The sequence below is a fragment of the Tiliqua scincoides genome, chromosome 5, assembly GCF_035046505.1.
Source record: "Tiliqua scincoides isolate rTilSci1 chromosome 5, rTilSci1.hap2, whole genome shotgun sequence".
In the NCBI taxonomy this organism is placed as follows: domain Eukaryota; kingdom Metazoa; phylum Chordata; class Lepidosauria; order Squamata; family Scincidae; genus Tiliqua; species Tiliqua scincoides.
The window spans coordinates 61,639,767-61,664,636 of NC_089825.1; the positions used below are offsets into that span (position 1 = coordinate 61,639,767).

At 41.2% G+C, this 24,870-nt stretch overlaps 1 protein-coding gene across 1 annotated transcript in view; it reads right to left on the reverse strand.

Moving 5' to 3' along the window:
- EGFR (epidermal growth factor receptor) overlaps window positions 1-24,870 on the reverse strand; it is a 174,564-nt gene that overhangs the window by 148,588 nt on the left and 1,106 nt on the right. The gene's annotated exons all lie outside the window — the stretch shown is intronic.

Below are 24,870 nucleotides of genomic sequence, written 5' to 3' on the forward strand. Positions count from 1 at the left end.
TATTTCCTACCTTTTGCATATTTGTAAAATACATACTTTAAAACAATTGGGCAGTGAGCCTGTTTTTTTTTTTTAGGAGATCAACCACAGATACATGCTCACATGCTTTGACCAATTCAGGAGAAATTATATGCTACTATCTGAAGCTTTTCATGCCCTCTTGAAATACAGAGAATCACTTTCTGCATTTAAAAACATGATACAGAAACTTATTTTTACTTAGTACGCTTGCATTGGAAGCCTTTGTATCATGGAACTCTATTGTGAATTTTTAATAAATTGTGAAACTATGATTAAATGAATTTCACTCTTTCTTTCTTAAGAAACTGCTTCAACATTACTAACTATGATATAAAATGTGCTATCCTTCCCATAGAAAAGAGAGTGTTACATTTAAAGAGCTTTCCACGTTTACTTGAACTGTTGAAAAAGAATCTGCCTTCTGGTAAATTTATGTTTCTGCTGATGAAAAGGAGTCAACTTGGAGGTCCTCCATAAACAAAGGTTTGTTGAGGGGGGTGAGTGGGGTATAATCTAGAATTCGTAAATGTTTCCCTTACATTTTCTTGGAAGACCTTCAGATTATACAAGCTACTGTCTATTTCTTGATATGATGAGAAATACTGGCAAGCAGAACAGCATGCAGTAAGTCAGTTAATCATCCACCTCATTGTCAACAAAATATACAACATCAAAAACTAGAAAAAACACACAAATGAAAAATTAGTAGTTCCACATTAAAAAAAATTCAGTCAATACATATAAACTATACACACAAAAAAGCACAAGTGTTATTGATCAAGACTAGTGTGAAGTCTTCGAAGAAACCATGTAATTTTCCTCCCTCTTGTATACAAAATTCCACTTCTTATCCCAGCCCAGCAGGAATTCTCTACATAAGCTCATGGTTCCACACTATATGTTGAAAGTATAAAATAGAGAAGCCAAACTGGAGATGGTATGCTTAAATGCCATAGAGCGGTACATTGCTAAAAAAGAGCTAAGCAAAACAGATTTGTCATTCAGTCACTATGGGTGCCCTTTGGGAGAGAAGTGGGATAAAAATCAAATAAATATTGGACTAAATGTAGCTACATTTAGAGTTTGCCAGTTGATTGGTTCATTTTGTAAGACAAAGAAAGAGGATTCGTCCAATCCCTTACTTTCTTGTATTATTTCAGTAAAAAAATAAATACAGAACTAGGAGAGTTCCATTGCATTAAAAACAGAATTTGCAGTACATTATTATGATCTGCTCAACTAGGGGTCCATATGCTTCAAATTAGTGCTGGAAGGCAAAATAACGGTTGGACTGTATAGTCTGAAAATAGGGAACTGCAACTATTGTCTAATTTTTCTAAAAGTCCTGGGTTCAAACAGTGAACTTGTCTAGTACAAGTGATGCTAATTCACACTGAGCCTGCTCAATTCCTCCTGTTCTCTGTTTTAGGACTGTTACAAACTGCAGACTATGGAAGATCATATACTGCTCTGCCATCCCCTCTGCCTTGCTTAACATCCAGCTCATTGAAGAGTTCGAGAGAATTCAAAAGATTGTTTAAAGACTGTGCATTTATTAGGTGGGTCCTAATAAAAGATATTATTTGGTTGCAACTTTGATTCCCCCCCCCCTCCAAAAAAACCCCAATACTTATGATGTTCTTTTTATTGGATCTGGGCTATTTGAAATTGTATGACACCAGCTATTGATCAATTGCAAAGGTTTTTAAAATTTAAAATTGATCTTATGACTTTTGTTTTATCAGTTATAGTTAGATAAATGTTTATTAGCCAACGTATTGAATTACTGAATAGATTACAAATTACTGAATATTCAGTCTATTCAAGGCAGCATACATGAGATTCCCAAGTGATCTCCCATCCAGACCCTGACCAGATCTGTTATTGCTGTGCTTCAGCAAGGTTGTTGCATAAAGTACATTCATACCATATGACAGGGTTTAAATATTTCACAGGACAGGGCAATGCACTGCAAGGGCAGTGCACAGGCAAAATCTAAGATTGCAGTTCTATACATGCCAAGCATCTAACAAGAAGTTACAGAACCATCACCCCATAAAGCAGAGGCATTTCACCAGTAAGTAAAGCAAACAGTAGAGGGAGGTCTAAGCCTTCCCCCACCTTTCAGTTTTCTCCAATCACCTTTCTCCATTTCTTTCTCCCAACTACATTGGCAGGGAACAGAGAAGAGTGGCTGGAGCAACACATTGCAAGAGAGGCAAGGCATAGAGAAAGAATCCAGTGCTCTCCTCCCATGTAGTCCCATTTGCTGTTGGAAGGCCCCCCCCCCAGTTTAAATGTGAGAGACTAAAGAAAGAAACACATTTATCTTTATTCTGTCTAGTTTGGCCCTTGTTTGAAAGCAAGTCCGATTAAACTCAGAGGGACTTACTTCCAAATAAACATGCATAGGGTCGGGCTGTTCAAAAGGGATTCAACAGAACTTGGTATCTGCAGAGTTTTCTGCAGATATCATTAGCCATGAACAGACACTCACAGAGAAAGATTATGCAGGAGAGTTTTGCTGTTTATAATCGAGCTTATTTACCTCTTGATATGTACATTCAACTCCCATTGCACAAACCAATTGCTCAAAGGACAACAGCCGCAAATCCATGAAAAAGTAAACCAACTTCTGTTTAAACAATATCCTTTCAGCTTACTGTGTGCACACAGCCTAGTCTTTTAAAATGGTTTCATCTCAAATACAAAATAGATCCCATCAATAAAAGTAGAGCTTTGTCTGTTCTCTTGGGGGTAGTTAGCAAGGACATAGATTCTCTCTACTATATGTATTTTACACAGCCTGTGAAAAGATGCATGCAGTCTCAACTCCAGCTGAGGGAAGGGGAAAAAAAATAACAGATTCCAAGAATAGCTATAAATCTCTGAATGTGTTAAGGGACAAGACCTGCAGACTCAGTGTTAAGGGACAAGACTTGTAGTGGAGTACCAAGAGGGGTGGTCTGCCCTGGATGCCAACAATAAGGGAATGCCCACTTTACGTGCCTGCCACTCCAGGTACTGGTTTGAACACAAGCCCATCATTTTAAACATCAGACCTGGCCTCACAGTGTTATTTTGAGGCAGAGGTCAGGTCTAACCCACTTCAAAGAGCTGTAGCCCTGGCCATCAGGTGGCGGCGGGGAATCTCCATGTGGAGGCCTTGTCTATTCATGGTTTTGAATTATCAAGGGCAGAGCAGCGGGAGCGGTGGGCCCTGGGTGTCAAATACACTAGATACACCACTGGTGCAAGACACCTTCTGACATAACTTGCACAAAAAAAAGTAATGCTAAGCACTTGGGTGTTTGGGAATCTTCTATTTTTTAAATCATTATCATAAGACTAGACATGACAATTTCTTGGTTTGAGTGGGAGTATGCATAGTCTTTTATCAACAATTTGGCACACTCCACATCAAAACTAGAGATTATGCCAAACATGATTTAAACATTAGAAGCCACTTGAAGTCAATGGTTTTTGTTATTTGAGTGCACTTATAACTAAAGTGCCTAGAAGCACATTCACAGTGTCACATAATTTTGATTATTATTTATTCAGGGAAATAGAGAAAGCTAAATGCGTTCCCTTTTCATGGTCACAACGTGTTTGTGAGCCAAGTACTGAATCTAATCACACAAGAGTGTAAGTCCAAAACCCGTGCATGGCAGTTATTTAAGAAAAATCTAGAATATTTTATTTACTGTATTTCTACCATGCCTTTTTTCCTGAAAGGATCCAAGGTGATTTACAGCAATGTCGAGAAATACAAAAACATAAAATTACCATTAAACATAAACTAAACTTTAAAAAACCTTCACAATTAAGAACATCTTAAAAATAGCAATTAAACATTAATACAATAAAAACAGCAGCAGCAGCAATCTTATAAAAACCCCAAGCCTGCAGAAAAGGAGATGTTAAGAAAGCCAAGACCTCAGAAGGCTTGTCTAAAAGAAAATGTCTTTAGGCCTCTTTAGGGAAGATTTCTTTAGGAAATCTTTAGGGAAGATTTCCAGGGAGGGAGCAGTTTGTAAATCAAGAGGGAGTTGCATAATATTGCTGCCGCTACTAAAAAGGCCCTATTTCACCCTTTTAGAAATTAGGAGTTTAGTTTTAGGAGTTTAGAGTGATATAACTATTTCCATGGGGATAAATGGTTCCATTCCATTAACTTTTTTTTTTTGCAAATGCTCATCTTCAAACAAAGCACAAGGTCAGACTGCAATTTCCTCAAAAACAGAGGCAGTTAAGACTAAGACACCAAAGTGACAGAACTTAATCAACCTGGGTACACTCATGATGTACTAAAACCTGTCAATGGATCAGCCTAGAACAGTGTAAGTGCTGGCAGGGGTGAGGCAAGAGCAGGGATGTGCGCACCCCAACAATCATGGTGCTGCAGGGACCCAGAGGACTGTAAACATACCAGAGGGGGGTGTCATGAAGCCTCCTGGAGGCTTGTAGCTGCCTCTGCGAGCCTCCCTGCTGCACTACTGATTAGAGCTCAGTACAGCAACAGGGAGGCTTGCAGAAGGGGTTGCGAGCCTCCAGAAGGCTTCACAATGCCACAGGTGTGCTTACAGCCTCCTGGGTCCCCATGGCACTGTAACTACTGCAGTGCAAAACCGGAAGTGGAGCGCGATCACTCTACTTTTACTTTGAACCAGCTGGGGAGCCCTGCAGGCACTCACGCAGGGCTCCCCACACCCCGGGAAGGCTGCTGCAGGGGCTGGTGACTACATCCCAGTCCCTGCAGCCCCCCTGAGCGGTGCGGTCGCTGCCTTCCCCCCTGCCCCCACTGCCTCCCCCTGCCCCCACAAGGACTAACTGTGCTTTTTAGGCTCCTGGAGAGTTTGAAAATCATAGCCTTAAGGGGCAATGACCCAATTTTGGTTTCCATGGTGGGTTGTGACCCACCACTTTGGGAACCACTGGACTAGAACGACTGTGTTTGAAGCATCCACAATGACATTCTTTGATAAAGAATTACACATATCTGTAAGCTATACTACACTATTTTAGCAATATAGAACTAAAAAAATGACAATTATGATGGGCTATATGAATGGGAGGCCCCATGAGCCCTGTGTGCTCTGCACACAGAAACACACTGGGCCTCTTTAACAAGGACTCAGGCTAATAGGAGTGAACAGTACATTCTGTTCTTGCCACGAAAACTGTCCAAGTGCAGTGCTTCATTTTCATCATAAGTATGAACAACAGCCGTATGGAAGAAAGTAAATGAATCCACTCAGAGTTACCACTGCATTGTGGGCTAAACATGCTTGTTGCATTTGATGATTCCAACCAATTGAAAATCAAGTCTGATTTGATCTGATTTGATTATGTAGACCATGTCTACTTAATCAGGTCTGCCGTTTTCTTTGTTGGTCACATCAGAATGCAACAAAATGGGAACTAGAGCATTTTATTTATAAATATAAATAAAGAAGCATTTCTGCAATGGTCTGTAAATTAGCAATGCAAAAGCAAGTCGATCAGATCAATCATTTTATCATTTATTCTACCTCTGCCTTTCCCACCACAAATAAAAATTTTAAACCTTTTATTACAGCAACCAAACAGTCAAGAAATAAACTAGGACATCCTGTAAATTTTCAGGTTATGTGGATCAATGCAAGCAAAGCCAAGAACCTTTTATGATGTATGTAAAATGTCAACTTCACACCAGGAACAGTCTACAAATACAGAACAGCGAGTGTGCGCAAAGACCTGGTCATAACCATTTAGATATTATTTGCTTTTGCTAGAAGAAGAAAAAAAGACCACAATTAGGCTGCAGTCTTACACACTAACCTGGATGCAAGTCTCACTGAAATAAATGGGACTTACTTCTGAGTAAGTCCCATACATCAGATTGCATGGTTAGTTAACATCTCTTACCAAGCAGGCAACTCCTAAAGAGTCCAGTCTAACCAGTTACAGAATATTCTCAACTATGTCAATAGGCACTCAGTTGGCTCAGCACCTTACCGGTTCACAATCTTGGATTCAAATTCTCAAAAGGTTATGGCAGTGCAGGCACAAAGTCCAGTTTTTACTCAGCAGAAAGGTCAGCACTGCAATGCACAACTAGAGGTTCATATCCAACACTAAAACAAATGTAAACCTAAAGATCCATGAACTAACACACCTTTGTTTGCTGCTAACTTTATTTTTAAGAAACCTAAGCAAATACATCTGAATTCGAAGACTACAGGTGGGGCCTCTTTATCCACAGATTTGGCATCTGTGGATTTGCCTCACCGCGGACGCCGAACCCCCTGATCGCCTGCTTGCAGACTTCCCAGACACAACCGGAACCTTGTTCTAGTCATGACTGGGGGGCTTTCTGATCCTCGGAAAGGCTATGCGCCGTGGTTGGTGGCTTTTCTGGGGCTCAGAAAGCCACCCGGAGCATTTGATGACTTCCTATCAAACCAGAAGTCATTGAAAAAAATACAGGTCCAACCATGTTATACACGGATTTGACTCAACACAAATGGCCATTGCAAATGAGAAGGAATGTGCTGATCCCTGGAGGAAAGGAAAAATGCAACTCTTTAAAAATCACAGTTTAAAAAACAGGTTTCCTTGCTGTTGTAGAGAGAAAGTCAAGCAAGTGATTACACGTATAACCTAATTATCCACGGATTTTTCACCTGTGGAACCTTTAAATTAAAGGATAACAATAGCCTCATTGACAAGAGAGAGGGCAGCTGGCTGACAATCTATCAATCATTCTCTCTCCAGGCACTTGGAACAGCTTCACTTCAAGACGAGTGATTCCCTCCCTTCCCCCTAAGTGCATGAAAGAAAGATAATCACTTTGCATTGGTGAAGGGAGGGATTGTTGGCTCGGCATGAAGCCTTTTAAAGCACCTGGAGAGAGACTGATTGATGGATTGTCTGCTTACTGACTCTATCTTACATCACAAAGGTTAGAAAGACTGTTTTTAGAATGCCTAGCAAAGGGACTTTTTAAAAAATGGATTTGCTTTAATGCAATTTTTGCTGTTGACGCGAGTCTGGGAACGGAACCTTCATGAATAATGAGACTCAACCTGTGTTTGAGCATCATCCTATGCCTTAGAGAGGCCATGCACAGTGGTGTGTGGCCTCTCCAAGGCTCAGAAGGGCTCCGGACATGACTGGTCATGTTCAGAGCAAGGCTCCAATCATGTTTGGAGCTCAGGAGGACTCCAAAATCCGCAGATTATCCATGGTTTTCTGTATCCCTGGGGGTCCTGAATCGGATCTTTCGGCTACATAAGCACCACTGATATTTATTGTTTATAAATATCAATGATATATCAGGCATTACACTAAGAAATAAATCAGTTCACTGCCTCAAATTGGCTTCCATTCTTTACAGTGCAAGAGAACTGCTGGACAAAGAAAGGGAAAAATAAGCAAAGGTATCAGAAACACAAATATAATTGTAAAGCATTTGCAAAGGTATCAGAAACGCAAATATAATTGTAAAGCATTTGCATATTATATATATTGCATTATATAAATATAATGACATTTGTCTTTTTTGTTGGCATGCATCAAGTATGAAGATACAACTCTGAAAAAGTTATCATAGGCATCAGAAAGATGCTGTGCCACTGAAATCATTTGCACTTGGAAGGTGTCCATTGCTTGTCACCAAAAATGGCATCATATATATCAAAGCATGGAGACTTATCTTAAATGTACATGGAAACCCACTTCATAAGTCATCTATTTCTCTCTCTCCCTCCAGTCCCCAAAGAACTCAGGGGGTGGAGCTTTAGTGGGGGTGGAGCGTGTTCACTCCGCATCCACTTTCCCTGCTGCGGGGAGCCCTGCCAGAAGTTGCGCTGGGCTCCCCACACCCCAGGGAGGCTGTAGGAGGCTTGGGTAAGTGCACCCAAGCCCCTGCAGCCCCCTAAGCAGCTCGATCCAGGGGATCGTGCCGCTGCCTTCCCCCCGCCCCTGCTGCCTCCTCCCCCTGCAGACTTACTGGCTCTCAAACTCTCCCAGAGAGTTTGAGAACCACTGAACTAACCTCTAGAAGTAGCTTCACAGACCCTCCACAGGTACTTTTAAAGCTCCTTGGGGCTTCTCCTGGCTGCCCCAACAGCCTGAACAGCCCTGACCCCTGAGTGATCCAAGGATAAGACAAGGTGTCAATCTACACTTAATTTATTGGTAGAAGTTTCTCACCTTGTAGGAGAGTATCTACAACTTCCTTACAGGTAGCTGCAGTCATGCACCCATCATTCTTCAGTTAGCATATTACAAGAAGCAGAATTGGGGTGAAGTCCTGTATACTCCATTGGGTTCAAAAACCTGATCTAAATTATTTGTCCCAGATGTCTGTGATCCTGCACTTTCAATCTTACAAGCAGTTGTAAGAGAACAAACTACTGAAGAACTACCTACTGGTGAGCTCTCCTCCATAGCTTGGAGTGATTATGAATATTTTGAATTTATTTCCTGAGTGAACAACCTCCTATTTGTTTTGCTTGCTGCATTCTATAGTTTGTTTGTCCTAATCAAACTCAAGCTGTCTCTTTAGTCCTAAATGGAGAACTTCAAAAGGGAGATCAACCTCAAATTTCAATTTCTGATCTCTAGTAATGCGGGAGAGGTGGAGAAATCTCCCTATTAACCATACTAGAATCAACTCGCTGTTCCTGAACATTGCTAGAATTACACTGAATACCCATGTAACCAAATTTGGTGAGTTATTCTGACTGAAAATGGTCAACAGTGCACCATCCCTTTGCTTTCCCAAATTAGTTATTCTAATCTAGTTCCCCCAAAGTTATTTGCTCAATGCTGTCAAGTTATAAGTTCTGTGAGCATAATTGGCTTTAAAAATTACTTCCAAAAATTAAAGGTATTTTAAATGTTCCAACATAACATCACTCCCCCCCCCCCCCCAAAAAAAAAGTCAGATATAGAATTGTAAGGCATGTACAGGTCGTCCCTCGTTATCCACTGGGGTCCTGTTCCAGAACCCATAGTAGATAAAAAAATCTGTGGATTAAAAAAAGTGGAAAAATAGATTTAAAGACCCACTTCTAGGTTTCTTGCTACCTCCATTGCTCCTAATGGAATAAGGTCTTGATTCTGGAATTCCCTGCTGATACCGTAAAATGTGTTAAATAAAAGCAGTTTAAAAAAATAAAAATTGTGTCCCATAACTGTGGTTTAAAAACAGTTTCTTACTGTTGTAGAGAGGGAGTCAGGAATTAGAAATGCAAAGGATCTACAGCCTTTGCCTGGCTCAGCTGAAGAATTGAATGATTGCTTGCATGACTGTCTCTCTACAACAGTAAGAAAAGCGGGTTTTTTTAAAAAACTTTGATTTTACATACATACATACATACAGACAGACAGACAGACCTTTATTGGCATAGAGGAGATAAACAGAACAAACAGAGAACAATAAAATAAAGCAATCATAATCATCTCCCATTCACCATAATGCAGCCAGAACTCCATCCCGCCAGTACCCCAGAAACAAAGTTAGCAACCTTGTCAAGAGTCAGTTTCCAATACGGAAAGAAGAGATTGTAACTTAATCAAATCCTCCCAACCCTGCATTTTATTCAGTAGTGGAGTCAGATAGTTCTTACAAAGGATGTCATGAAGTGGGCAGTAAAAAAATATATGTTGTGATGTCTCCGCACAGTTCCTGTCACAGGTACATCTTCTTCCTGAGTAGGGAATGCCACTAAACCTGCCTGCTAGCAGAGCTGATGGAAATGCATTACATCTCGCAAGGGAGAATGCTCTGCGAGCCTGCAGGCACTGCAGAGGATAAAAGAAAGAAGTCGGTTTCCCAAAACTGAGTGGGATGTGCAGATAGAGAGGGGAGCATATGGTGTTAGCCGTGCAGAATAGCTCTTGACGCTCAATATCAAGCAATCTTTCCTTGATAATGCTGTAAGCTTCATTTAAACCAATCATACCCAGGCTTGCTGTGTCTAGTCTATCGATTTGAGCTTGGTGAGTATATCCGTAACCTCCACAGGCAGTACTGGATATGTCAGAAGCTAGTACATTAGCCCAATACGGGGCAGAATTGAAAAAGATCGCAAGCCAAAATTTTACTGATCTCAGTCAAGCCAAGGTTTTGAGTTGGATAAAACCCACTTCAAGACACGTAACAGAGCATGGAACACATTTTGGTAAACCCAAGATCCTCCGCAGGAAGGAGGCCTGTATGCTCTCAGTTGATCGATTCAAGGCTTAATACCAGATTGGACAGGCATAAAGAACTTGTGAAAGTACATTTGCCTTGAATACCTCTAAAGCAGTCGGGACATGTCTGTTACCTTGGCTGAAGAAAAACCGGGAGATTGCAAGGGATGAAATTTTTGATGCATTTAGGACTGCATTACGATAAGAAACCCACAAATGCTTGTAGAGGAAATTAATGCCTAAATATCTGAATGATTTTACCTGTTCCATTGGTCCATTTGTTGCCCATAAATGACCATTTAAATGATTTCCAATTGTTGGCAAACACCATGATTTTAGATTTAGAGTAGTTGATCTGTAGCTTGTTGGTTGTAAAATACTCTACAGATTTATTAAGTAGGCGTTTTAAGTGATTTTAACTGTTTAAATGTGATTTTAAAGAGATAGATTTTTTCCCCCTTCTCCAGGGATCAGCACATTACTTCTCACTTGCAATGGCAATTCATGTTGAGTCAAATCTGTGCATAATAAGGTTGGACCTGTAATTAAACAAAAAGAAACGGAGAATTGTCAACAGTGGTTCCCAACCATATGCTGCAGTGCCCCAGGGCACCGCAGCAAACTCACAGGGGTGCCACAGGATGTTCCTGGTGGCTTCTTCCTGGTTCTCCCAGGCACCATCCTCTTGGCCAAGCCAAGATCTCAAGTGAGATCAGGGGAGTGCTGGCCACGCAGAATTTCCATTAGAGAAAGAGCCGCTCACTTTTTTTATTTTCATATATAGCACTGACTGCATTTTTTTTCTTTGAAAGTTGTAGCATCAAATGACCTTAGTAAAATCTCTAACCTGGATGACTTAATAGTCTTTTAATTCTTGTGGAATTGTAAAGCTATGATTAATTCCAACCAAATGCTCTCTCTTTCCACTTGTACTTGAGGAGGATGCTTACGTAGTCCAGTGACAAGATAATTACTGTTATTGTGTTCATGAAGTGACTGAGTAGGAGTACCCTAAGGGGGAAAAGGGCAGAAAAAGGTGAACAAGGAAGGTGGCTAAAGTAACCACAGAACAGCCATATTAGTTCACCTCATATCCAAAGGGTAAGTTTATGGAAGAGTGTCCCTCTGACAGTGAAATCCTATGCATGATTACTCAGAAGTAATTCAAGTGTGTACAATGGGACTTACTCCCAGATAAGTATGTTTAGGATTGCAGCTCCAGACAGGGTTGAGAAACTCAAGATCATGGAGTGTGCAAGCTGTAAACCTACCCCACTGTCACCCTGTTCCCAGAAGTCTACACCACCAGTTTGCTACACCAAATTTTGTACCAAATTTTGACCCTTATCTGGAATGCTCTTTTGCTAAATCCTAGATTTAAACTGAAACTGAGTTCCAACAAGAGAAACTGGAAATGGATGAGCTACGACCATGAAGCATCACATGTCCCATGAAAGTACAAATCAATCAGTGAACAGAATGTATAACATGGCCAGAATGCATCATCAATCGCTCAGCACCTCTAGACAGAGATCTGATGAAGACTGACACAGGGCCAGTTTACATAAGCAACATCAAGTGATGGGCTTGAATCTATGATACCCCATTTGCACACCAGAGGCAGACCTTTCATATCATCTGAGACAATACTTTGTCAATGAAGTTGGAAACATTTAGCTGCCACAAAAGTGTGGGGTAAACAAGTGATTGTTTTGTGCATGTGTGAACCACTCCGCAATGTGGGAAAACTTCATACTACAACACACAAAGTTTGCAGATGTTTAAAAGAATTTTGCAAATTTTCAACAGTTGTCCAATTAGCGAGGGACAAAAATTCCAGCTCCTACGTTTCCTATTCTATGCAATGAAAGCTTCTGAACATGTTCAAATCTGATATTGTCTACACACTAAAGGAAGGAATCTCTTCCCCCGCCCCATTCTTCCTGGTTAAAAATAAATCAGGTGATATATAACATGACATTTTTCCAAGTCATCAAAACAAGCATTAAACATGCTCAGAAATCTGTATTGAAGAGTGAGGATCTGTTTAGAAACAGCCTGCGACCTTCACTCTGAGAAATGTAGTGGGTTGGTCTCTTTTCCTGACACACATTTCCCAGAGTTCACATCGGATGGAACAGCTTAGAAGCAGCCTGTGGTTTTAGCCTCATCTGCTGGCTTCCCTCCTCCACCTCACAACTTGAAAAGTTTGTGAAAGCATGGGAGGAGGGGAACTGGCAGATGAAAGCCCTTATGAACCAAGGAGAAATTTGAAGGGGGTAGCCTAGAGATTTCCCAGTTGAGGGAGTTTGGTGCCAATTCCCCTCCCATTTCTAATTTTTTTAACCCCTATATGCAATTATTCTAAGACTTAAAATTATGTAAAGTGTAATCAGTGCTTGACCAAGTTCAAAATATCAAAATATATTCAAATTTTAAAAGACCACACCCAGACACATGATATACAAAGGTCACAGCATACAAAATAATGAGCTGCTTGTCATGTTATATTTCTAGAAGCCGCGATCTTTATTAGTAGTCACCCCTTCACTTCAATGGAGCTGGAATATGCCTCAGCCTGAATCCAAGAAACTAGTTACTAATTTAAGCAATCCCTTATTTCTTCCCTGAAGGCAATGTTGAAATATCTGACCAAACTACTAGAACAAGTTATTTATTATAATTCTACCTCCACCCTTTTATATTACACTTTTTCACATTTGCATTTACTGGAGGATGGGGGAGGAGAAGTGCACAACACTTTTGATCCATGCATTGAAGAAGGCTACATACTAAAACCACAGAATTAAGTTAACAAAGCCCCACTGAAAAAGATGAGCTTAAGCATGCCTAACTCTGTTCTGGATTGTGGCCTCAGGAAAAAAAACAACCAAGCTTCAAATGTATACCTTTGAAAACAAAGATACTTATTTTAAGGCATGTTTCTAGACTTTTAGAAGAGAAATCCTGCTGCCCTAGTGTGTGTGCACCTGCGCAGACTGCAGAACACCACCTCACTAAGGGAAGTTGTCCTCTCCGCCATCGATCGCTTTGCTGCGATAGGATGATTCAGCTGCCTGCTTTTCCTCATACCTTGCGTTGCACAGGCTACTCTCAGTAAGAATCAGAGACTGGTTACATGCAAAGTCCAAGCAGGCAACTAAATAATGTGTGGGAGAATCCCTGCTAACTGAGAAAAAGCATCTGTCTCCAGCAGAGAACACACAACCACAGCTATGGTCCTTCCAGCCCAGCTATGAGAAGAGAGAGAACTGCTTGGCTTCTATAGTGCAACTCTACAGCCCGCACTCTTCCTGTGCAGACACATGCTGAGTGAGCAAAACTGCACCCTTCAATTTCTCCAGTCTGTCTCAGTGGAACGATCACTATCAGAGGATTTATGCATAAAACTTCACATTGCTCATAATTGTTCTTTTATGCAATTAGATACAGGCATGGAAAATCCTCAGACAATTAAATAGAAAAGGTGCACACTGCTGTAAATCAGACTTTATTTTTCTGCATCTTTGTTTGAGATCCGAAGGCACAATCTGAGGACACATGATGCAACAATCTTGTTGAGGCCAACAAGGTCTAGCTCCAGCCAGTGTTTGCATGGGAGCCTACCTAAAAACCTTAGATATGCTGTTTTCCATTTCAAGATAGAAGGTACATGTTATAAAATGCAAATATATTGAGATTGCAAACTTTAGTTTAATTACTACAGAAAGCAAAGTGAAACCAGGAACGGGTTATGCACCCGAGACACATGATAAAGACTATCATATCAGCACACAATGACATCATGTGTACCTACAGACTCAACAGATAAGAATGAGAGACAATATTGCTTAAGGCGCTATGAATGTCAGTGAATCATAAACACTGTACTTGACGTCAAGATGTACTGCTACCTCGTCGCCTTCATGTCTGTGGCTCTGGCACAAGCATGTTTCAGAGTCAATCAAAAAATGTCATGAAAAAACTCCCAAGGCTTGGCATCTATGTATGCCAAACAGGCCCCCTAGCCTACTACAGAGAGGAGTGCATTTATGACAATTCCTCAACCACAGAGGCTATCAAAGGTTATGAATGAGCCAATTTAACAAGATGGTCAACAGGGGCCCTGCCTAAACCTCCCACTGAATACTGCCAATAGCTACAAAATGAGGGTGGTGAGGAGGGCGGATCAGGCCTGGGAGGGGGGCAGGCTCAGTGGCCACAGAGCACGCTAGATCCTCACCCCCTTCACAGGCCTAATCTGCCTTCACAGATCAATTCAGACTTGCTATTGGACTGGGATCAAGTTGACCCAACAGGCCTGCAGGGACTTATCCCAGGACAAGGGAACAAATGTTCGCTTACTGTTAGGAGACCTCTGGAGGTCAGAACCCCCCCCCCCCTCAGGATGCAGTGGAGGTCATGCTGGAGCTGTTGCATTGTCACATGGGGCGTTAGATAGGATTGGGCTGTATACCTTTCAAATATCTGAAGGGCTGTCACAGTCAAGGAGGAAAGAATACTTACTCTCTTTGGCACCTGGCAGCAGAAATAGAATCAAGGCTTGAAACTACAGGGAAGTAGATTTATACTACACATGAGGAAGACTTTCCCATCTGTAAGAGCTGGCAGGCACTAGTACAATCTGTCTAGTACAGTAGTGGGCTCTCACTCCTTTGAGGTTTTCAAGCAGAGGCTGAATGGCCGCCTGTCAGGAATGATCTTAGCTGCCTGCATTGAACAAAGGTCCCTTCCAACTTTAATATTCTATTATTCTAGTCACGTTCACCTGTGCATAGTCTGAGATGCATACACTGTGCCCCAAACTGGAAAACCTTAAAATCCAAGAAAGTATTATACATTATACTAGCGTTTCCCAAACTGTGAGCCATTTCTCCCCCTGAGCAACAGAAACCAGACAGGGGAACTGTGGAATCCTTGCAATAAACCAACCGCCCCATACAGTGTATAGGATTGTAGCCCTAAAGGGGAAGCTAAAGCCAATGGCCTAGTAGGCCAGTCGAAAAAGTTTGGGAACCACTGTACAAAACAATCAAGATATGATTGGATTTCACCTGCTTCCCTCTTTAACCCATTTTTGCCCGGCCCACAGGCATACACATTTGGTCCCCATTGCATATATGCAACGTTGGGCAGAAATGGTTTAAAACATTATCACTAAGGCTTTTACTGATGTGGCCAAAAGAAAAACTGTACTTTTAGGAGCAGATTAATGGAGTAGAATTATTGCCAAAATTGGTATAGAACAAATATTTCAGAAAATTTAGATATGCAAATGAAGGATTTAGCCCTAAGGGGCATCATAGAAATAGGCAGTGAGAAACTCCCAAAAGGACTCTTCCTCTCTACAGAAAGATTGCAAAGTTTCCAGGGCAGGGATCTTGTTTTCTGACCACTCTAATGACATTAATCAATCTTACTGGAATTATTCAGGTTTCCACTTTTTTGTATCATCTCTTTATTTCAAGATGTAAGTAAAATAGCAGCCCCAAGTCCCCAAGAACAGATTTGATAGCACACAGAGTGACTTATGCCAATGTAACTGCAAAAGTATTCTCTGTTTAGTAGGTGTGAAAATACTGCCTACCTGCAGTAATTCCACTGAAAAATGTTAATGCTACATATCATAAGACTACACTAGTGTAGTTAGTGGTTCAAATGGCTGATAAATGCCACATCAAATGATTTGCCTCTACTTCCACATCTAAAATCGCACAAGCAGCCAAAAGAGCCAAAGTGTGAGGGAAGACTAGCCTCTTCCACATCCCCAGTCAAACTAATACCAAAGTTCCCTCTGCCCCAGGTTTGTTGTTCTCAGCACCTCCTTAGACAAGAGAGAGATGCATTAAATTTGTGCTGTGATTATTGAATTGTTACTATGTTCTACTTGAATTTGTTGACAATTTATTGTTACTTGAACTGTTCAAAATAGGATCTAACTTTTTCTATTCTAATGAATGAATACAGTTCAACATTCACTCTCATCTAATGTTTATTAAGAGCTCCACTGGGCATTGTTCCTCATGGGAAAGTGGTAAATAAAACAAAACTAAACACAATTTTGTGCCACACAACAGCTTTGTAACTCATACCATTACAATGTACCTCATTACATCAGTACAATGTATCAGGCAGTACAGAGTATTGCTAATATTATCAATAAAAATCAAGACTGCTGCATTTCTACATCCTTGAAATATTCGCATAATGCCATTGCTAAACAACATTCAAGTAGAAACTTTTTGGGCCATCTTAAACATCTTAGTTTGCACAGCACAGGATTAGGCTACACAAAGCTCATCATGCTCTGATCAGTATGTCAGAAACTCAAAGGTGCTTCCCACATAGCTCCCATTCACTCAGTGCAAAGAGGATAACACGTAGAGAACAACTGCATGTCTTAGACGCAAACAAGGTAGAAGTCACCTGGAAACCAGATTGGTCAAGGCTTTTCTTTACCATGAACTTTCAAACATTATGTCTCTCCTCCTTCCATACTTTACAGCAGTTGCTACAGACACGCATTGTTAATAAAAGGGGGAGGTACACACACTTACTTAGATACTTTGACGACCCGTTCCTTGCGATGTCAGCGTTAGCTTCCTCCGCGCGAGTCCCAACATTTCTTCCATGCACGCACATCTTTATTATAATTCAAAAAGGAATCCTCAGATAATGAGGACAGTCATCAAGAAGAATGGCAGCAAATCAATACTGTTGCAATGCTTCTTGGCCACTTTCCCTTATTCCTCATGCCTGATTAAGAAGTCTTGAAGGCAATTAAAGCAAATTGGCACCCAAACCTGAATTAAGATTCCTTGTTTGCAAGACAGAGCCCATTTCTAGCATTTGTACACCACTTGCTTTTTTTAAAAAGCATTCAAAGTTACGAATAAAATATCAAAAATATCAGCAAGCATTTCATACTACAAATGAGAGACCTTCCTTTTATAAGAATTTGCATGAGAGACAACAGAAATTCTGCAAGGCAATTAGTCTTAACATGTGGCCTTGGTGCAAATAGGCTATCAAAAACTGTCCTTGACCAATGCACAGGACTCCCTCTGGAATATGATAAACCACTACTGCTAGTCAAAAACATTGCAAAGTCTGAGAAGCTGGGAAGGAGCCCTATTTTAAATTGCTTTATTTTTAGGGGCAAAAATAAAACTATATATACAGGATGACACAAAAGTAGGTGGACAGTAGGTGGAATAAATGTTATCATTTACTGTCCACCTACTTTTGAGTCACCCTGTATATGTGTATAAAACTATGTGAGATTTAGAGGATACACACATCACAAACACTTGCAAAAATTAAAAGATCATATCATATACTGGTAGATTTTTCAAAAAAAAACCTTAAGGGATTGTTGGTGCTACATCAATTTGCCCCCCCCCCCCAATCAGAACACCTGACTAAGGAAAACCACAGGATTGATACATGCTTTGAGAACTGCACAGTATCATTTATTACATAATCCAAAAATACAGCACTAATTTTCATAAATGGTTGATATCGGAAGCAAAAACTAGTGACACCTGGCAGATACGACACGATTATATGAATAAAAGATACAAAATTGATCAAATTCAGTGGACAGCTACTAGCACTGTTTAGCTGAACACATTTTAAAAGAAACTACTGAGAGAGCTAGAACAGCCATTTTCAACCACTGTGCGGTGGCACACTGGTGTGCCGCGAGTGGTCCACAGGTGTGCCACAGGAATTTGAGGGAAGGTCATTTATTAGTAGGGCCAATGGGGGATGTGAGCTCCCACTGGCAGCATGGTGTGCCTTGTCAATTGTCAAAAACCTGATGGTGTGCCTTGACAATTTTAATGCCTTGTCAATGTGCCGAGAGATGAAAAAGGCTGAAAATCACTGAGCTAGACTGTAGCTTTGGGGCCAATATATTCATTACCTTTTCTGTAGACATTGTCCTTATTCCCATATCTCCATATGCAGGAATCATAAAACAGAAACTATATAGGTCTAGATAGCTGGTAGCTTCATAAGATCTGGCAATCCAAAATGAGCACTAAGATACACAAATCTGTCAGGTCAAGACTACATAAATCATTAAGCTTGCCAACCTTCCAGGACAGGCCTGAAGTCTTCAGGAATCAGCATCAACCTCCAGGTGACTACCAAAGCAGAGATTTTAACAGGATTTTCCAGGCTTAATTATATTGCATCATGTTGGGGGGGGGGGGACAACTCCAGCTTCAGATCAAGTTGGCCATCTCACACATTATACATTCACATGTTGTAAGCACCGGGAAACTGGACATGGGAACACCTCTAATGTCTGCAAAATGGAAAACACTTGAACTGAACCTAGAGCGGGGTGCCATTTCAGATTTCAATAGGGGACAGAGCAAATAGTTCCAGACTGTGTGAACAAGACTGAGGAAAGATATTCTCAGCAAGGCTTAAAGACCTGCCTTTGCATATAAGCAAAAAAAATATGTTACAGAATGCTAACAGGAAGCGGACAGACAGTGAGAACACTGGACTGCATCCTGTTAGCATACCCACTGTCACCTCCTCTACTCATCCTCTAGCTGCTAGGTCTTGCTGTCTGCTTACTTTTCCAAAAAACTTCATTTTGCAAAGTGTTGCAAATGGAAAGGTGAGTCATGAGTACAATGAGGGGAATTTGAATAGGGTTTGCTACTATCCACCATTTCTGGTATCTGCAGTAGTAGCAGGAGAATATCCCACCTGGATACAGGGGACGCCTGCACATGCCTGGTTACTTATAAATGCTCAGTGTGTCTATCAAATGTGTTCAAGAATAGAGAACGCATTTATATTATTACTTAAATGTTATACTGCGCTTTTCCTCTTATGGTGATGCAATTATGGAATAGTAGCTCGTGGTATCCAACACAGGGAGCAGGGAACCTGTAGTCACTAAACAATGCCATTATTGTCCCTTGGTTGGACAGCAATAGAACATCCAAATGCAATTACATTGTTAAATTAATCTGCATTTATACCAGGATACATATCTCTTTATGAACATAATCTGTTTAAATTAGTGGAATTTTTTGCCTTCTGCAGAGCACAAGTTCTTCCCTGTTGAAATTTCCAAAAACCTCCATTTGTTTTTAGAATCTGTGTACTGAAAACTTCACATCACATGCATGTCACTTTCCCCTAGTTCCATTTCAAACTTTGGCCATCCTAATTTAGAGATATACACTTCTTGAAATAATCTCAGAAAAACATTTATAGAATTATTAGATACTGTCACTGATTTTTCTCTTTTCCAACAAATATAATACAGGTTCCAATTTATTTCAAGACATTCAAGTTTGAATAAGGTCAAACTAGACATAAACAAATCTCTACATGCATATTTTACAGCAGCTGTAGTGGCAGCACGGGGTGGGGGGGGCGGAGGGAAAAAGATCCAGAGCACGTTCGCTACCATGACAAAACAGTAGCATTCGGCAATAGGAGAGGTTTCCATCATGAACCTGGTACAGGGGAAAGTGTTCGCCCACTGACATGCTGTGGTTCAAAACTGGATCATCCCCCTCTAATTGCTATTTAAAAGTCACATCTAGTTTGGCCCTTAGGCCCAAGTTACACATTATGGTTGAGGTTCCAAAACTCTCAGGGACAGTTTGGGCCCTTGTGGAGATAGGGTAATGGCAGCAACAGGACCTGCATGATTGCACCACCACTGGGAGAAAAAGGGTTTTTTTTGTAACTTACAAGGGGTTTCAGACAAGGGGTCTGAAAACACAGGCCAACACACATTTTGCTTCCTTAAACATTACACCAATTCCTGGGTATATTTGGGGTGCTGACTCCAAAAATGGTAGCCGTTTTACCCTATCATGTCTAGTTTTGGGGACACAGCATAGCCTCTTTAGTGAATGGTTCAAGCAGCTTCCTCATGAAGAAGCCTACACCATGGCTTCCTCATGTGGAAGCTGCTTGAACCATTCACTAATGAGGCTATACTATATCTCCAAAACTAGACATGATAGGGTAAAACGGCTGCCATTTTTTGAATCGGTTCCCTAAATTCATACCAAACCACCATAAAGTTTACGAAAAAATTTTCTGACCCTCAATTTTGTAGGCCTGTGAAATCAGAACTGGGCCACAATTGCAATCTATAGTATTTCAGAGGCATGGGGAGGCCTGCAGATGGGGCCATGGGCTCCCCACAACTTCTGGGGAGACAGATAGACCCCCTACTAAGTTATAAAGTCATTTTTTTGCCCAGGAGCAGCACAATCATGCAGATTCTATCGCCCTGCCCCTTAAGGGGGTAGTGACAGAGCTTTCCTGGCTGGGGTGCCCCAGTTTGGGAACCTCTGCATTAGCGAGTGCCTCCCACCCATGACTTTTCCCAGCTACTACAGAAGTGAAAAATACATGATATACATGATCATATTTGCATTTTCACGCCCCTGCTCTGTTTCACAGGCATTTTCACGCCCCTGCTCTGTTTCACTGTTTTCACTTTTCATCAGTGGGGAGGAAAAACAATGGTAACACACTACATACGAGTTCTTTTCAACTGCATGTTACTGAGGAGTTGCAGATCCAGGCACCTCCTCATCATGTGTCATTTGACCCATATTTGAAAGGGAAAGAACAGTGACAATTACATTTGATTCACTGAATTATATTCAATGACTTTTATGAGAGCCTGACTCAAAATATTTATGTTGAGATCAATCTTTGAAAAGAAAAATACACAAATCTGAACAGTGGAAAAGGTTTTAGAACCTAATCCCACATATATTCCTCTTACACAGGGCACGGTCAGTACATACAATTTTCCAGCGTATAAGAATTGTCTTGGTGGAGCAAACCAAGGTTCACCTGCTACAGCATTCCATTTCTAAACAGTAAAAAGCTAGGTACCTTCAAGAAGGCTTAGAAAATAATTACCATTCCAGTTTGCAGTATTTGGTAATCAAGGTATACTACTTTTGAACACAAAGGTTCCATTACCTATCATGATTAGTGAACAATGAAAAACCTTATCCTCTATAAAACTGCCTAATCCTTTTTAAAAGTCATCTGAGCTAGTGGTCATCACCAAGTTAATGATGCACTGTGTTAAGTACTTCCTTTCATCTGTCTTGAATGCACCACCAATCAAGTACACAAGTCTTCCAGTTTTTAAGTATTTTATATATGTTTTGCTTCTCCATCCTACTTATAGAGGTTCATAAAATTGTCGGCCTCTTATTTTTTTCTAAACAAAAAGCCCAAAACAGACTTTCTTATAGAAAAGATGCTCCTTGTTGGCATCCTTCAGTCTCGGAAGACTATGGTATCGAGCTCTGAATAGTGTTCTGGAACAGAGTGTCCTCTCCAGTGCGCGAAGCCTGGGTAAAGTAGATATGGAGGATAGACTGTTACCCATGTAGCAAATCCCCCCTCTCCACGTCGCTGAAATGGTCCAATGGAAAAACAGAAGCCAATATGGTTGGTTCCAGCTGCGTCGCAAGAGTTGCCAGAACGTGACTGTGTTCAGCCATGAACTGCCTCAGGGACTCCGGCTCCGGATTTTGCCTTGAGGTTGACTCCTGAAGCCTTTTCCGTAACTGGATGTAGCCACAAGGCAGTGGAGGTTTGGGATCAGAGTTTTCCTCCTCTCAGATGAGCTGCCTTCCCAGGCTGACGAGTCCCATCTACCTGGTGGCTGTTTAGTTGCCTCTTACGACAACTACAGCCAAACTGAGGGCCTAATCTTATCCCCCAGCCCCCAGGGGTTGCTCCAAAGATGCGCCAAACCCTTGATAATTTTAGCTGAAGTAGGCCATAACAGTAAATGCCACCTGCATACCAGTTTGGCCTCTTTATAACAGCTGCCCATAACAAGCAGATACAGTAGGACTAGAAGGGTCTATATTTCATTTGGAAGGAGTATCAGCAGCAAGACAATATAAACCCAACCCAGCCACCTCGCTGTGAAACTCATTGCAATTTTATGCATGCTGACTAGGGAATAAGCCCCAATGAGCCGCAACTTACTTCCAAGTATGCGTGCATTGTACTGTTATTCTGGCAGTCTTCACCAAATGTGAAACAAAACTTAAGTACACGTAACTGCTCTTACACTCATCCCCGTCTCTCCCTTTTCTGACTGCCCGCTGCAAAAATTTTAGACTGTAAGATCCTCAGATAAAGGATCTATCTCCCCTCTTGTTCTATAATGTTCCCTAAGCCAGTGGTTCTCTCACATTTAGCACCAGGAACCACTTTTTAGAATGAGAATCAGGACCTACCAGAAGTGATGTCACGATCAGCAGTGACATCATCAAGCAGGAACATTTGTAACATCCTACCCACACTTACTTGATGATGTCACTGAAAGAATATACATAGTAGCTTAGTAAAAGTACAGGTCTATATCATATCCCCAAATGGATTCACATACCATGGTAGCATCATGTCTAAAATATTGCAAACAAAATATTGAAATGAATGGGGACCGACCTAGTGGGTCCCAACGCACAGTTTGAGAAACACTGCCCTAAACTGTTGCATTATGAAACATCAGTAGAGTGACATCATGTGTCAATGGAAGCACAGCAAAGGCAAGGCAAATATTCCTGTCCTTGTCCTTTACAGTACACAACACTAAGTGCCAAGAACACACAATTTTCATCCCCACTATCATGTCAACAACTACAGTTAAACAATGTTTTGCCCACATACAGTTACACTGCCAACTTGAAACAGCTTCTCTGCTGCTACAGATGCCATAGCGGCATTGTACTGAGTATGTGTGATTCTATGTTACACGTTTCCAAATTTTCCTTTAAGGATCCGGCTCAATCTAACATTTTCTTCCCACTCTATTGTGAAGCCACACTTCATAATGGTTTTGTTTGAAAGGCACGGAGGTAGATGGGAGTCTACTAACAAGAAAAAAAAATAACCCAGCCCTGCCCTGATTACATCACCAACAGGTATGAACTTGCTCTTTAGAGCAGAAAAAGAACACTTCTTGATTTTAAGATTGTGCAATTAACTCCTCAGAGTGCAGAGTTTCTCCTTTGCAAAATTGTTTTATTGTCCTAAGTCATGAAATGCTTAAATTACTTTTGCTCCAGACTTGTACTTTCCAGGCTGCTAGTTCTTTTCTCAGAAAAGGAATGGGGGGGGGGGGAAAGCTGCAGTTTTCTGCTTTCTGGCAGATTTTCAAAATAAATATGATTTGCCTGGAACTGAAGTTGGCCGCTTGCTATCAAAACTTTACAAAAGCAAAAGAGAAAGAAAGTCCCAAGGGAAAATCATGTAGAGGCCAAAAGGAAAAACCTATCAAATTCCCTCCCCTCACAGCTTTAACCTTGTTTCTCCAAAAGAAAAAAAGAAAAAAAGCACTTTCTTCAAGGTCCCGAATTTAAACCAGGTGAGATATAGGATAGGACACCAAGCAAGTCCAATTAAAGGCACTCAGTGGCATACATAGCACTCAATCATAAAGGCTGACAAATTGTTTAGACTGGAAACAGCACATGCAAGGAAAGAAAAGTTGAGAGTTGGCAAAGGAATTTGGTCAGAGGGAACTTTTCCCTAATACTGTTTAACTGCTCTGTGCGTCTGTTGGGGAAAAAGATAAACAGCACCAAATAGTTAAGAGGGTTTTATAAAAAAAAAATCCAAAAAGACAGGCAAACACACACAGCGTTTGTAAACCTCAAGTCTGTAGAGAATGCTACAACTTGGGCTGGGCATTCCTATGAATCACTAGTGGTTTTTCCCCCATGTTACAGGAAAAGGGTAATAATCTTGGGCAGTAACCTCTTCGCAGGGCATTGCCTGTTAAAAGTGACCATATAAACAATAGTCTCCTCTCTGCTGCCAAGGTGTTTGTCTTGTTGATGATTCAAGGGTCCAGCAAAGAGGGAGGGGGGAAAAGCACTGAAGGCTGTTTTGATATTTACAAGACAAACCAAGAGAGCAACTTCCACAAAGGTAGCGGTGCCTCTTGTAGCAAAAAAGCCAAAAATTCCGTGGCACTTTAAAGAGCAATAACCTCACTGTGGCACAGTTTGTCATCGCCTACAGCCTGCTTTGTCAGGACTCCTAAGAAAAACTCAGGGGCAAATTATGGGTGAAGACACCTAACAAAACCCTGCACATGGTTGGTCATTCCACTAGTGATGAGAATCCTGCAAACACTGGGGAAATTCTGTTCCCATTTTTCCAGACCTCATTCTGGCCAAGGACTTGCTTTGGGGCATTGAGAATGGATTTCCTGAGGCTTCTACCCTCTCGTCTCATTAGCGGAAGTCAAATCAACCCTATCAAAGTTAGGAGCCCCTGACAATATCATCTGGGAAGTTGGGCAGTAATGGGGTACTTCTCAGTTCAGCCTTCCCTGTTCTTTGCCCCAGCCTCAACCAAGGTCTCCCTCCAGCATCAACTAATTTATAACCACTCCATCTGCTGTCATCAAGCAACAATCACTGAGAAGGGCAACAAGAGTTTAACACTGGATACTCTTTGGTAAGCCAGTAGGAACAAGGTGCCTTTGGCTTGGGTGTCAAGCCAGAGCCAGTCAAAAGCAAGGAGACAAAACCCCAGGCTTCACCAGAATCAAAGATGAGCCTCAGAATCTGTTGGTTTAATGTAAACGCCAGCCAG